Source organism: Vigna umbellata, chromosome 10 (genome assembly GCF_029865625.1).
Source record: "Vigna umbellata cultivar VRB3 chromosome 10, Vumbellata_1.0, whole genome shotgun sequence".
In the NCBI taxonomy this organism is placed as follows: domain Eukaryota; kingdom Viridiplantae; phylum Streptophyta; class Magnoliopsida; order Fabales; family Fabaceae; genus Vigna; species Vigna umbellata.
The window spans coordinates 24,710,160-24,727,282 of NC_142174.1; positions in this window are offsets into that span (position 1 = coordinate 24,710,160).

A 17,123-nucleotide genomic window follows, 5' to 3' on the forward strand; every position below is an offset into this window, starting at 1 on the left:
TGAAGCTTGATATTATACCCCATCCAAAACCTTATAAACTTCGTTGGCTAAATGAAGATGGGGATATAATAGTCAAGAATCAAGTGAAGTTGGCATTTTCCATTGGGAACTTCAAAGATGAAGTTTTATGTGATATAGTTCCCATGGAAGCATGTCATGTGTTATTGGGGAGACCATGGCAATTTGATCATCAAACTATCCATCATGGTCTAACCAATACCATCACTATCCATCAAAAGGACAAGAAGTTTGTTCTTCATCCTTTGACTCCTACCCAAGTGGCTAAGGATCAAGCACAAATGAAGTTGTTAAGAAAGCAAGAACATGATCAAAAGAAAAAGTCAAAAAGAAAGAAGGGTATAGAGATAAGTGTACCCACCTAAGGTCACTCAATGAAGTTCTTTTAAACAAAAAGACTCTAATCAATACACTTCAAGTTGAGCAACCTTCATACCTTCTTCTTTGTCAAGGGACACTTACATGCATAGCTAGTGATCCAAAGACTTCAACTCCTTCTCCACCCATTCAAAAACTTTTGAAAGAATTTGATGATCTATTTCCAAAAAAATTCCAAAAGGGCTTCCACCCATAAGAGGAATAGAACATCAAATTGATTTCATTCCAGGGGCAATTCTTCCTAATAGGCCAGCCTATAGGACAAACCCCCAAGAAACTAAGGAGATTAAGACACAAGTCCAAGAGTTGCTAGATAAAGGCTTAGTTCAAAAAAGTCTAAGTCCATGTGTTGTACCAGTGTTGCTTGTACCAAAAAAAGATGGGAAGTGGCGCATGTGTTGTGATTGTAGAGCTATCAACAACATCACAATCAAGTATAGACATCCCATTCCTAGGCTTGATGATATGTTGGATGAATTGCATGGAGCACAAATATTTTCAAAGGTAGATTTAAAAAGTGGCTATCACCAAATAAGAATTAAAGAAGGTGATGAATGGAAAACTGCCTTTAAGACCAAGTTTGGATTATATGAATGGCTAGTTATGCCTTTTGGTCTTACAAATGCTCCAAGCACATTCATGAGACTTATGAATCATGTCCTTAGGGATTGCATTGGGAAGTTTGTAGTTGTCTACTTTGATGACATCTTGGTATATAGTCAAAATTTGCAAACTCATGAAAATCATTTGAGAGTTGTTTTAACAATTCTTAGAAAACACAAATTGTTTGCAAACTTTGACAAGTGTACCTTTTGTGTTGATAGTGTCATATTTCTTGGATTTGTGGTCACCAAAAATGGGGTTCATGTGGACCCAGAAAAAATAAAGGCCATCCAAGATTGGCCTCCTCTAAAGAATGTAGGAGAAGTAAGGAGCTTCCATGGGTTGGCAAGTTTTTATAGAAGATTTGTTCCTAACTTCTCTAGTCTTGCTTCACCCCTCAATGAGTTGGTGAAAAAAGATGTTACATTCCATTGGGGGGATAAACAACAAAAGGCTTTCGAGCTACTCAAAGAGAAGCTCACACAAGCACCCATTCTAGCTTTGCCAAATTTTTCCAAAACTTTTGAGCTAGAATATGATGCTTCAGGATTTGGCATAGGTGCAGTATTATTACAAGAAGGACACCCAATTGCATACTTTAGTGAAAAACTTCATGGTGCCTCTTGTAATTACCCCACCTATGACAAGGAACTCTATGCACTTGTGAGGGCTCTTCAAACTTGGGAACATTACCTTGTTGCCAAGGAGTTTATCATGCATAGTGATCATGAATCACTTAAGTATTTGAAGAGTCAACACAAGTTACAAAAGAGGCATGCTAAGTGGTTGGAATTCATTGAACAATTCACTTATGTTATTAAATACAAGAAAGGAAAATCCAATGTGGTGGCTGATGCTTTGTCAAGAAAAATTAATCTATTAGCCACATTGGGAGCTCAAATTCTTGGATTTAATAACATTCTTGAATTATATTCACAAGATCTTGATTTTGCTCATATCTATGAGGAATGTCTCAATAAGCCTCAAGGAGGATTCTATGTGAAAGAGGGGTATCTTTTTAAAGAAGGAAAAATTTGCAATCCCCAAGGTTCACATAGAAAACTCCTTGTTAAAGAGACACATGAGGGAGGATTAATGGGACATTTTGGGGTAGAAAAGACCCTTGGCATGTTGAAAGAAAAATTCTTTTGGCCTCACATGAGAAGGGATGTACAAAGGCATTGCTTTAAGTGTATAACTTGTTTAGAAGCTAAATCTAAATCAATGCCTCATGGACTTTATACTCCTTTGAATGTTGCTTCCACCCCTTGGGAAGAGATAAGTATGGATTTTGTGTTAGGTCTTCCTAAAACTTCTAGGGGTTTTGATTCTATCTTTGTGGTGGTAGATAGATTTAGCAAAATGGCTCATTTTATACCTTGCCACAAAGTAGATGATGCAAGCAACATTGCAAAGTTATTCTTTAGAGATGTGGTTAAACTTCATGGGTTACCTAAGGTAATAGTTTCGGATAGAGATACAAAATTTCTTAGTCACTTTTGGCGGACCTTATGGTCTCGATTAGGGACTAAGTTATCTTTTTCTACTACTTGCCATCCTCAAACAGATGGTCAAACTGAAGTAGTCAATAGATCTCTTTCCACTTTACTAAGGGTAGTTCTTAAAGGAAATCACAAATCTTGGGATGAGTACTTACCTCATGTTGAGTTTGCCTACAATAGAGTAGTTCATGGAACTACTAAATTGTCTCCTTTTGAAGTTGTTTATGGTTTTAATCCTTTGACACCCATGGATTTAATACCCCTTCCAAATTCTATTGATTTTATTCATCAAGATGGGGTATCTAAGTCTAAATTTATCAAAGATTTACATCAAAGGGTTAAAATTCAAATTCAACAACAAAATGAGAAATATGCCAAGAAACATAATAAGGGCAAGAAAGAATTAATCTTCAATGAAGGAGATTTAGTTTGGATTCATCTTAGAAAGGAAAGATTTCCTCAACTAAGAAAATCCAAACTCAATCCTAGAGGAGATGGACCTTTTAGAGTGATAAGGAGGATTAATAACAATGCATATCAACTTGATCTTCCTCCTGAATATGGTGTTCATGCTACCTTCAATGTATCTGATATTAAACCTTTTTCAGGATTTGATAGTGAAGATGAAGACCTTTTGGATTTGAGGGCAAATCCTTCTCAAGAGGGAGGGGATGATACAAGAAGGCCTAGCACCATAGGACCCATCACAAGAGGGATGGCCAAAAAGCTCCAAGATGAGTATTCTCCCCAAGGTCAAATACTATTTGCTATTTTTGGATGGAAAATTGGAGAACAAGAAGATGTTACAAATTTGCCAAAACATGGAGAAGGGTAAAGTGGACATTTCCACACAAGAAGGGGTGTGCTTATCCTTCTATGGGGTGGCATTAGTAATTGTTTTCCTCATGTAAAACTCATTTCTCACGTGTTTCATAAGGCTTTCTAGAAGCCACACATTTAGCACATGGTTAGCATTTCAGATCTAAAAAAACGTGTAAAAGGCTTGCTTAAGCTTTGAGATTGATCTATAAAATCTCATAAGCAAAGCTTGTAGCTCACTTTTGATGAATTGAGAGAATAGATTTGCTGATGCAATTTCCAGCGTCTTCTCCCACCGAAAGTCACTCCTGTGCTTCCTACCAAACCTCCTCTAGCTTCCTTCCATTGATGAAGGCTGTCTGAGCTAGCTCCATTTCCCCAAAGCACCTCATCCAAACACTTCTTCCACATATTCATCCGCTGCTACTGCACAATCTAGACTGTTTTCATCTTGTTCTTCCGCTGTCACTGCCTTTCTTCCCTGGAAGCTCACGGATCTGCAGAATAGCACCAAAGCTGGAGCTATCACCTTGACATGGCATGCATCATGAAAGTTTCTGAAGCAAAGGCATCAAATATTTCAACCCCATCGATGTCATTTCCAGGCTGCTTTGGACCAGATATCAACATTGACAACATCATGTACTTTCTTTTCATGCACAACCAGGAGATAAGTTGTAAATTATCAGTATAACGAGCCAACAACTGTGATTGGTACTTAAATTACCAAATGGATTCATTCCATCAGTAGCTAAGCCAAACCTAAGATTTCTACATTCTTCACCAAATTGGGGGAATTCTTGATCAATAATTTTCCATTGCTTTGAATCAGCCGGATGACGAAGCATCCCATCAGTTGTTCTCTCATCTGCATGCCATCTTAGGTTTTTAGCGTCTTTGGGATTCGCGAACAAACGCTTAAGTCTGGCAACTAGTGGAAGGTACCAAACTACTTTCAAAGCATAACCATTCTTTTCTGTGATGCCACCTTCTTCACCGTTGTTTTTTGACTTGTATCGTGATAACCCACATTTTGGACACTTTATCAAAACTTCATTCTCATTCCTATATAATATGCAATCATTCGGACATGCATGTATCCGTTTATATTCCATACCCATCTGACAAAGAATTTTTTTTGCATCATAATTACGATTGGGTAACGTATTTCCATCTGGCAGCATTTCATTCAACAACGACAACAATTCTGTAAAACTCTTATCACTCCATCCATTGCTCGCCTTTAAATTCATCAGCCTTAACACCGCTGACAACCGTGTGAACTTAGTTGAACCCGCATACAAAGGAGTCTCCGCATCAGTGGACATCGTTTCATACACATGCGCTTGGGCAAAAGCTTCTGCGCCAACATCGCAGATCATGTCCTCTAAGTTGTCTTCTTTTGCTTGATGTTCCATATCCATTGTGGAATCATAAACATTTTCAGTTGGAGAGATAGTTGGAAAGTCTGTTAATTCACCGTGCCATATCCATGTTGTATAACTTCGTATGAAACCATCATAGATAAGATGTTCCCTAATATCAGTTGCGTTCAACTTCCTCCCATTCAAACAGTTCACACAGGGACATCTGAACTTGACTTCATCATCACCACTTGTACTCGCATTACGTTGCGCAAACTCTATAAAGTCTTCTACCCCTCTCTCGTACTCAGTGCTAATGCGTGGTAAATTAATCCACCCTCTATCCGTACGCATGTTTACTGAAATTGTTTACACAATTTCAATAATCTTGAATGATCACTTTGATCGTGTTTGTATTCAAGGTGTGACCCTATCCCATTCAAGAAGATTCACTTCTTTTAGTTTATTAAACATATCAATTTTAAACAACATATCTTAAATTTCACAAAATTTTGCCAGCATTTCGCATTGGTCTTCAGGTTACACGAAATGAAAGTGATTATAAATCACAATCAAATATGCACCCGAAGATCAATACAAAACACAACGGCAAATTTTCATGAAATTTAAGACATGTATATTAAAATTGATATGTTATAATAAACAATGAAAAAGTTATTACTCTTCTTAAACTGTCCAACCAGACAATTCAACATTCAATACTTATAAATTATTATTACCATCTCCTTCTATTCATTTGTAAAAAGTACATTTGTTGAAAAAAATCTAGAGATAGTAAATAATTTTTGTATTGAATCTCAAACGGGAAACTAAGGCTAATTCACAACAACAAACAATATATTGAAGCAAACAACTCATGATTTCCAACCTTAAACTTTATCTAATCAGCAAATCAACCAATTTAATACAATAACCATTATACCAATGTAATCATCAAATAACAATAACGAATATATCAATCTCACAACAACAATTATCAAACAAATATCAAAATTTTATGATCAAATAACTATATAATTCTAATTCTAATTCTATTTATCACCAATATATCATCTCACAACAATTATTATCAAACATTGATGACAAATTTATGAACACCGAAATGCGGCGCCACAAACTTGTTGAACAATCTGCAAGTGTGACCGAATCGTTTCAAGTAATAAACTCGGTAAGACCAAGTATCATTCTCCCAAAGGACTCACGGCCTAGTTTAGTTATGTGATTCGTTGATTATTTAAGACTTAAGAACGAAATAATTGGAGTTTACTATGCAAAAGACGAAAAAATAAACATGTATGCATGAGGTTGATGAATGGCTAAAACAAAATACAAACACTTCAATGGAATATATGGATGAGTATGTTGTTGGGGTTATCAATTTCATCTTATCCACTCTCATATACTTTAGGAAATCAACATTCTTCTCATCATTGTTAATGCCACTCTCTAAATTACCTTGCAAGAAGGCCTATCCCTAATTACGAGTTCATACAATTCCTAGCATTCCAAATAATTAGTTCTTCAAGTGCAGGAGCTTAACGACAACCAATATACTATTGGGAGAAATTCCCCGGATCTAGACTTCCCCGTACGTTCCCGTATCGACAAAACCAATAATCATGCATTGAATGAGTTAAACAAAGCAAGCATTGAGCAAAGAGGAAAAACCCTAACTAATGATGAAAGAAAGCATAGGTCTTAAATATAAGATGTAAACACAAATTCCATATATGAGAGTTTCACAAGACTACATTGATTCCCCAACAACAATACAAGATTTAGTTCACCATATTCATGGTGAAACTAGATGAACAATAATGAAAGAATGAAAGATAAAACCCTAGAAAGGTGAAGAGGTAGCCTGAGCATCCAAGATCCTCCTTCAAAGGGGTGGAATAGAGAGTGTTTGCTTCGTTTCTACCAAAGATACAAACCCTAGGACGTCCTAAAGCTTATATACTATTCTAAAATTACAGAAAATTTAGGCCCAAGCCCATAAGTGTGCCGCTCAGCGGTAAAGTGCCGCTCAGCGGTAAGTGCGTGAGTTGGTTTCTTCCCCTCAGCGGTCATTTTGCCCCTCAGCGGATCCACCGTGGTCTCTTGAGTGCCGCTCAGCGGTAAACTGCCGCTCAGCGGCAGTTGCGGCTTCTTCTTTTGCACTTTTTGGTGTCTTTTCTGATTCCATCTCTCTCCTTCTTCACTTCTTTCACTAAATTCACCTTAAAACCTGCACGAAAACACTAAAATCAAGCATAAACCTGTCCAGCTCTCTTATTTCTGAAAATATGAATAAAAGCATGATTTCAAGCTAGTTTCTAAGTGTTAAAGGTTGCTTTTAGTATCAATTTTAAGCATGAAAATAACAGTTTTTCAACTGTTATCAAACATATATCAAAATTTTATTATCAAATAACTATATAATTGCTTGTATTATGGCCAATATATCAATCACTCACCAATTATTATCAATCAAAATGTAAATTTATTATCAATCAAAGTAGAATATAATGAACCAACCGCGAAATGAGCGAAAGAAATTGAAGTGGACGATTGAGGCACGGTGGCGGCTGCAGTGACAGAGTGTGACCGGCGGAGGCAGCAGCGTCGTCGGAGGCAGCGCACAGTGAGAGGAGACGTAGAGTCGTGGACGGTTGAGGACGGAGAAGGAGAAGAAACGGAACAACACCGACGATGGAAGCACGACCGCGGAGGGGGAGTGGCGGCAAGGAAAAGCGTAGTGGTGGAGGAACAGTGGAAAAGAGAAATGTCGCGTGAAGGAGAAGAACCGTCGCGATTATGGAAATATAAATACAAATTTACCTCAGTACCTCAGTTAACCAAATAACCGAGTCAGAAAGCAGCTACTACCTCGGCTATCTTCCAGACCGAGGCATAAACATTTCAGTAAATTCAATTTTTCAAATTAAATTTGGTTATATGCCTCGGTTTTCCGCCAACCCGAAGCGGAAAAGCCTCTACGGCTTCGGTTTAAAGCAATCGAGGCAGTATCCCAATGTACTTGAGGGGGCAGTTCAGAATGTTCAGAAGGAGCAGTTCAGAATGTTCAGAGGGAGTAGGTTATACTGCCTCGGTTCTGAGTATTAACCGAGGCCATATCCCTGTTTCGAAAAAGTTCTCAGTGGCAGCAGGGCGACGTGGCAGGAAGAGCAGGGTATACTGCCTCAGTTCTAAATGTTAACCAAGACAATATCTTTGTCTTAAAAAAGTTGTCAGCTGAAGCGTCAGAGTTTTGTAATATTTTAAAACTTATATGCTTCGGTTGCCTCTACGAACCGAGGCAGTATAGCTATTAGGCTTCGGTTGATTTAGAACCGAGGCATATAATATGTTCAGAATTACAAAAATGCCACCGCGTTTTGATACGCTTCGGTTTTGACAAAACCGAAGCGTAATGTGCGAGTTTAAATCTACTTTTTTTACTAGTGACAGAAGCTTAAAGGCAACCAACCCTCATATCCCTATGTCTAGGCAATACTGCTTTTGGGAGAATTTCCCCAGTTCTAGATTTCCCTGTATGTGTCCATATCAACAAAACCAATAATCATGACATCAAATGAGTTAAACAATGCATGCTTTGAGCACAGAGGAAAAACCCTAAAAATTAATAAAAGAAAGCATGTATCTTATAAAAGATCTTGAAGAACAAATTCAATACATGAGAGTTTAAGAAGGTTACATATTTCCCAAAAACAATAAGGTTTAGCCCTCATCGTCATGGAAGAACTAGATGAATAATGGAATGAAAGAATGAAAGAGATAGAAAAACCCAAGAAAGAGAAGAGGAGAGCCGTCACCATCTCCAAATCTACCCCAAGGGGTGAAAAGTGTGTTTCTGTGCTTAAGCCATCAAAAGATACAAAACCTAGGACGTTCAAGTCCTTAAATAGAACATAAAAACAACAAAAAACAAGTCCAAGCCCATAAAAACAAAAGAAAACCGGTCCAAGGCCACTTAGAATGGCGCTCAGCAGTATTTACCGCTGAGCGGTAATAGCGCGTGATCAATTTTGCCCCCGAGCTGCTGTTTTTGCCCCTCAGCGGTGATTTTGACACCTGAAAAGTGGCGCTCAGCGCTAATTACCGCTCAACGCAACTTTATATGTATTTTGGTTGACTTTTCAGCATTATGGTTGACTTGTTGACTAGTTGACTTTTCTTGTTGAGTAGTTGACTTTTCTGGTTTCTGGTTGACTTTTCTACATTCCAATCATTCGGTACTTCAACTCTTCTTTCGAATCATTCAATTAGCCTACAAAATCAAGGGAATCTAGTACAAAACCATTAAATTCACCTTCAACTCTCTTATTCACATAACTAAAGTAAAAACATGAGTTCAAGCAAGCTTCTAAGTCAAAAGCGGTGTTTTTAATATCAAAATTAAGTATAAAAATAACGCTTTTTCAACCATTATCATATTGATGGAAGCAGCCTCCACGTTCAAGAGTGAAGCGACTCCTTGATCTAGAAGTGGCAATAGAATGGAGATCACGGATGAAGTTGGTGATGCTTGTGTTAGCCCTCGGCAAGTGCAACCGAATCGTATCAAGTAATAATAAAATGGTAAGACCAAGTATTGTTTCCGAAAGGACTCACGGCCTAAACAATTATGTGGTTTCTTGATTAAATAAGACTTGAAAAACCAAGTCTTTGAGATTTAAATGCAAATACTAAAAAGTAAATATGAATGCATGTATTGATCAATTGGACAAAAGAAGCAAAACCTGATTGAAATATATGGAATGATGATGTTGTTGGGGTTTTCAATTCATCCTATCTACTCTCATGTATTCATGAATTCATCTTCCTTCATTAATGTTAATGCCACTTTCTAATTTACCTTAAACCCGATGTCTCGGCGAAGAAAGCCTAATCCTAATCACTAGTTTACAATGTCTTGTCTCCCTAGCAATTATTCATACATTGCATAACACAAAAGCTTAAAGGCAACCAACCATCATATCCCTATGTCTAGGAAATACTACTATTGGGAGAGATTCCCCATATCTAGATTTCCCCTTATGTGTCCATATCGACAAAATCAATAATCATGCAATTGAATGAGTTAAACAAAGCATGCATAGAGTATAGAAGGAAAACCCTAACAATTAATGAAAGAAAACATATGAATTAAAGAACCAATTCAATACATGAGAGTTTCAAAGGATTACATTGATTCCCCAACAACAATGAAGGTTTAGTTCAGAATAATCACAGTGAAACTAGATGAAAAACAATGAAAGAATGAAAGAATGAACCCTAGAAGTTGAAGATCGGAGCTTCCGCATCCAAAATCCTCCTCCAAGGGGTGAAGTTTCGTCTCCGTTTGCCAAAAGGTGTCTAACCTAAGATAATTAAACCCCTTTTATAATTTCTAAAAGCTACACAAAATAAGCCCAAGCCCATAAAAATGGCGCTCAACGGTATTTACCGCTGAGCGGTAAGTGCGTGTCTTCCATTTTTGCCCCTGAGCTGTAGTTTTACCCCTCAGCGGTGATTTCGGCACTTCAAAACTAGTGCTCAACACAACTTTTAATGCACTCTGGTTGACTTTTCTTCATTCTGGTTGACTGGTTGACTTTTCTGGTTTTTGGTTGACTTTTTTGCATTCCAACCATTCGGTACTTTAACTCTTCTTTCAAATCATTCCAATAACCTACAAAATCAAAGGAATCTAGCACAAAACCATTAAATTCACCTTCATTTCGCTTATTCGCAAAACTAAAGCCAAAACATGAGTTAAAGCAAGTTTCTAAGTCAAAAAGGGTTGATTGATTATCAAAATTAAGTATAAAAATAACCAGTTTTTCAACCGTTATCAGCTTGCAAGGTGTTCGATGAAATGTCTTGCAGTGTTTGGATGTGGTGTGGTGAGGAATTATAACCTAAATGACTTTCCTAAGGGGAAAGGAGCTAGAGGGAGACAAACTAAAATAACTTTAAGCAATGAACTTGAGAGAATGGCTGGATTTCAGCAGCATTTCATTATCAAACTCAAGTTACCATTACAAAGGATTTGGCTTCTCTTTTATAGATGAAGAGGAATGTGCCTAACAAACTACTGGACATATTAGTAATGTGCATGAAGCTCTACGAGAAGTGTGCAGGAAAAGTTATACAACTGGCCACATGTTCCATATGGTAAACATTGAAAATGTGCTCAAATATAAGAGAAGTTTGTCCCGCTGTCGCTGAGCGGCACAACGCGTGCACTAAGGGCCATGTGCAATTCTTGTACTTTTCTTGGCCTCCTTTGTTCCCTCTTGCTTGGCAACTTCCTAGGATCCTTCCAACCTTTATTATCCTATAAAACAATGGAATTAGTTAAAGAGAATCTATCTAAGACTTAGATAAGGAAAGAGCTTTAACAATCTTTATTCTACTTCCCTTTGTTTAGTCTTAGTTTTATTTGATACTTCTTTGGCTGGGAAGTCCCTAAAGCGGTTGTCATCATTCCCTCCCTCTTTAAAAATGATTTGTCCTCAAATCGGGAAGAAAGAAAGAAGCACAACTTTGGTTTTTGTTGTCCTCCTGGATCAAAAATATATCTACAAAAGATAGCAAAAATGAGTATCATAAGACAAAAGAAAAGTCTTGTATTTTTGAAAAATAATTTATGAAAATGAGTCTTGGAAAAATGGAGAATTCCATATTCCCAAGTTATTTGATTTTTATCTTGAGTTACTGGTTTACACAAGGATAACATTAACTCAAGTTTTGAATTGCCATATTTTGAAAATGATTGCATAGAATATGGGTTGACAATTGATTTAAAAGAAAAATTAATAATGGAAGAGTGCACAATAATTGGAAAAGAAGTAAATAATTGGAAACCTTCCCTTTTAGGTTCCATTAGTTTTGGCAGAGTTGAATTTGCCATTAGTAGCAAATTCCTTTTTTCTCTATTGTCCTCTTCTTTCTTCTTTTCTACCTCTGTTATTTCTCTTTCCTGTCTCTCTTCTTCCTTTCTCTCTTCTTCTATTGCTCTTTTCTCTTTTTCTTCTTTCTCTCTTTTTCTCTTCTCTCTCTTTCTTCTCTCTCTTCTCTTCGTCTTGTCTTATTTGCTCTTGTTGTCTCTCAACATCTCTTTGTAGTCTGTTAACCTTCAACTCTAGTTTCTTAGCTCTTAACTCCTTAAGTCTAATTTTAAATTCTAGTTCTCTAAGAAGGAACCCATTGTCGTTTAAGCTTTCAAGAAATGTTTTTTCTTCTTCAATGTAATCGCTCAAGAATTGGAGGTTTCTCTTAGTATATGAAGGCACAAACTCTTTTCTCATGCAAGATTTTAATTCATACCAATCACGAATGCGGGACTTTCTACCTATCCTAACATGATATTGTCTTTCATCCCACCACTCTCTTGCATGCACTTCAAATCTAGATGTGTAGGGACTAAGGAAATAAGATGCAATATTGCTAGAATGGAAATATGATTCAGGTTTACTTTTTCTAGCAATGAATGGATGCAGGTCAACAATTTCTCTTTCTCAAGCTAGATATTATTTATATCTAGTTAATGTAAATACCAATGTTTGGAAGCTGCTAAAGCCAAAACCAATCTTACCATTGTGAGTTTGACAACAGGTGAAAAAGTCTTAAACCTTGCCTTTGGCTACTAACCTTGTCTTGTATCGTTTAATACTTTCATCAACATGCCTCTTTATTTTGTATACCCATTTACATCCAATAGGTTGCTTTCCATTGGGTAGATCAGTCAAAATCCAAGTTTTGGTATTTTCTTCAATTTCTTGATCCATGGCTTTTCTCCAAAAATCACGTGTGATGGCTTGGTTATAGGTTTTAGGTTTACTAACTTGGGAAATATTAATGACATATGATTTATGAAAAGATAATAATGCATCATATGAGAGATATGAAGAGATAGGATATAAGGTACCTATGGATGACTGAGTGGCGGAAGAAGTAGATAACATGTTGCAAGGATAGTCCTGCATATAAGAAGGTTTATGTTTTGGCCTGATTTATTTCCTTTGTGGAGTATGATAACAGTTGAATATACCGTTATCTGTGATGCAATTTTAATATTAAATCAACTCTTTTTGACTTAGAAGCTTGCTTGAAGTCTTATTTTTAGTTTAATTTTGTGAATAAGTGAATCGAGGTTATACTTTATGATTTTATCACTAAATTCCCTTAATTTTGTAGGTTATGGGTATGTTTTGGAAGGGAAACAAAAGTATCAAGGAGTCGGAACTCAAGAGGGACAACAAAAGCATCAGAGAAGAAGACTGAAGAAGGCGCAGGACACCTGGTTGCCCTTTTGTAGGGCCCTCAGCGCCAGCGCAGGGTGCCTGGTTGCCCTTTCTGGGGCCCTCAGCGCCACTCTGCACCGTAGCATGCTTGGGCGCCCTTCCAGGGGCGCTGAGCGCTAGTTACAACAAAGTCTTGCCCACTTGCCTCTTGGGGGCATTAAGCGCCAGTTTCAATGCACCGTTGAGCGCCTGCTTGCCCTTTGAGGGGCGCTGAGCGCCAGTTCTCTTGCAATGTTGTCTGCTTGCCCTTAGTTAGGGCACTGAGCGCCAACAACTTGGGCTTATAGGGCAATTTTTTATCTATTTAAAGACTTGCACGTCCTAGGGTTTACATCTTTCGAAGGATGAAGCACACAAACACATTTTTCGACCCTTTGGAGGCAGATTTGGATGCGGGAGTTGTCCTCTTCGTTTTCTAGGGTTTTTATCTCACTTTCATTCCATTGTACACCAAGGTTGTCCATGACTATGGAGAACTAAACTCATTTGTTGTTGGGGAAGATGTAACCTCTAATCTTTCATGTTTTTGAATATGATTTGAATTATTTTACGCTTTTTTCATTAGTTGTTAGTGATTTCCTCCTTTGCTCAATGGTTGTTATGTTTTGATCAATCATAGCATGATGTTTGGATTTCTGTTATTGGGAAATACCTAGAAACCTTGACTTGGAGAATTTCACCCAAAAGAAATATTGTCTAGGGATAAGGATAAGATGTTTGGTTGTCTTAAGCTTCTGTTCGTAATGCCATATTTATTATTAGCGATGCAAGGGATTGTGGTCTAATAATTAAGGATAGACTTTTTACATCCAGAGATCGAGTTGTAAGTAATTTAGAAAGTGATGTTAACAATTTAATGAAGAAGATGAATTCTTATATACATGAAAGTATGGAAGGTGAAATTTAAAACCCAACAACATAATCATCTCATATTATCAACACCATTCATTCTTGTGTCAAGCCTCAGTTGATCAATTTGCATTCATATTTACTTTTGTTGCATTTGCATTTAGACACCAACAAATTAGCTTTTCAGTCGTAATTAGTTAAATGATTACACGATTGTTTAGTGTCGTGATTCTTCTGGGATACGATACTTGGTCTTACCATTTATTATTACTTGATACAATTTGGTACACTTGCCAATGAGTTAACAGAGTAGTAGTGGCAGAATCAACAGAAACAGGTTGAGAAGAAAAAGTAACAGGGTCGGGAACAATAGAAGGAGGAGATGTAGGTGGTAAAGATGGTTGATCAGTAACTTTTGAGAAAAGAGGTGATGGAGGTGAAATAATTTTGGTGACAAAATCCAAGGAATTTTGTGTATCAATAGGTGAGTGCTTGTCACTAGTAAGAAAAGGAAATATATTTTATTCCTTGATAGAAAAATTTTCCTAGAGTTGAAATCTAAGAAAAGGTGACCTTTCACTCTTGTTTTAAAACCTAGTAAAACACATTTTCTTGCACGAGGTTCAAATTTTGTTCTATGAGCTTGAAGAGTTGAAGCATAGAAAAGTGAACCAAAAACTCGTAAGTAAGTAATGTTAGGTTTAACATTGTGTAACAGCTGAGATGGAGAAAAATATGCCAAAACTTTGGAAGGTAAAATATTAATGAGTTGCACAACATAACGAATAACAAAAGACCAAAATATTATGGGCAAATGAGATTGAAACATTAAAGATCTAGCACCATTGAGAATGTGTTGATGTTTTCTCTCAACGACTCTATTTTTGTTGAGGTGTTTCAACACAAGATAATTGATGTTGTATCCCTTTTTGTCTATAAAAATATGTCATTGCAAACTCATTACCATTATCTGATTTAACAACTTTTACATCAATGCCAAATTGTGTTTTTATATAAGAAACAAAGCCAATAAGTTGTGATCTTGTATCTGATTTACTTGCCATCAATTATGTATATTTAGACATATCATCCACTATAGTTAAGAAATATTTGAAATCGTCAACAGAAGAAGTACAATAGGGCCCCCAAATATTAACATGAATTAAATCAAAAGGAGCTTTTGAAACAATAGTACTTAATTCAAAAGGCAATTTTCTTTGCTTAGAATAATGACAAGCACCATAATGAGTGTATTTTGTATCGAGTAAAGTGGCATACATGTTTCATAATTTGGTATAACAAGAAAAAGAAGGATGTATTAGTCTATAGTGCCAAATATCTATAAAGTTATGTCTTATTGTAGAACAAGCAATAGAATTCTGAGGAGTAATAGCAACTAGTGAACCAAAGGGTGTGGGTGCAGGAATTATCATGATATACAACCCATCTCTTTCTTCAGCTTTCCCAATCATGTACAGGGTTGACTTGTCCTATATTTCAGAGGAAAATTCAGAAATGTTAAGTTTACAAGATAGAAATTTAGTTAACTTTGTGACCGAAATAAGATTGACTGAAAAATTAGGAAAAAACAATACATTATGTAAAGTAAGGTGTGGGCTAAGTGAAACCGTGCTAGAAAAATGAGCAAATGAAGAGTTCTTGTTGGGTAGTGATATTGTAATTGGTGATTACTATGATAAGAAATAAAATGAGACAAAGAACTAGATATATGATCAGTAACATCTGTGTCTAGAATCCATTAGGAATAGATATTACCTTAAGCCTGAGAAGAAGTGGAACCATTATGAGAGCTCACTAGATTGGTAGAATGTGGGACTATGGGATTAGATTGAGGAAGAAGTACCAATAAACCATGAATTTGCTCTTGAGAAAGTCCCAGAGTTAAGGAATGTGATTGTGCTTGAGAATTATTATAAGAAGGAACTACTGTAGAAGAATCAGTGGTAACATTGTGGACTCTTTTGGATTTGAAATCAAGTGGTAATCCATGTATTAGAAAACAAGTATCAATGGTGTGATTTTTCCTGCCATAGTGAGTGCATTGTCGAGGTGAACCAAACCTTCCCCCCGAGGAATGAGCTTGAGAACCTTGATAATGAGCTTGAGAACCTTGATATGAAGATTTTCCCTAGCCATAATCATTGGCAGGAGAGGGTTTACCTCTGCCATTGAAGGTAGAAAAAGAAGGTTTAGATTGAGAAACTTGTGCCGCCATGACTAGAGGTTGAGAAAGAATTCTTGATTGTAATTGTCACTCATGTTGAATTATCATAGAAAATTTTTTAGGTAAAGAAGGCAAGGGATCCATGAGAAGGATCTAAGAGCAGACAACAGAGTAATTATCATTCAAGCCTCTAAGAAAACAAAGAACACAATCATTTTCACGATATTCCTTCATTGTCTTAGAAATAACACAACAAGAAGCAGAAGATTGACATTCATGAATTGGGTGAAAATTGCAAAGTTCATCCTAGAGAATCTTCATTTTAGTGTAATATTCAGTAACACTTAGGTCAGATTGATTCATTGAATAAAGATCTTGATGCAATTGTGAAATTCGAACAGAATCACCTTATATCAATCTCATGAGAAACAAAATGATTGATCCAAGATAAAACCAGATTATTGCAACACTTCCATGCAGGAACCATGGGATCTGTATTAGCTAGACAAGAATGGAACCATCAACAAAGCCAAATTTATTCTTCATTTATAGTGCCTTTGAAATCGAGCGAGCCCATCCATGATAATTGTGACCTTCAAGAATCAGGGAAACAAGCACCAGTGAAGGATTCCAGTTAGGGTGAATGTAATAGTTGTGTGTTGTATCTTGCAATGATGCGAGAGAAACAGAGGGAGTAGTCATAGAAAGGGAAGAAAAAGGCAGGAAAGCCAATAACGAAAGGTAGAAGATGAAGATTTGGGCAGGAACATAATTGGTTGTGGAAGAATGTGATGAAAAATTAATTTTCTTCTGATACCATGTTATGAGAAAAGAAATGATGAAAATTGTATTTCTTATTCCATAATGAGGAGAGAATAGAATTTATATATATATATATATATATATATATATATATATAACTGTTTGAAACAATATAAAAAGGGAATATAAATATAAAAACAGAATATAAATATATGAGCATAAACCTACATAGTTTCTATCTTAAAGATTATTATTGAATACTTTTGATCACATTGTTATTAAAGGATTCTAATAACAATGATTTTACTTAAGTTTGTGTTAATGTGTCTTG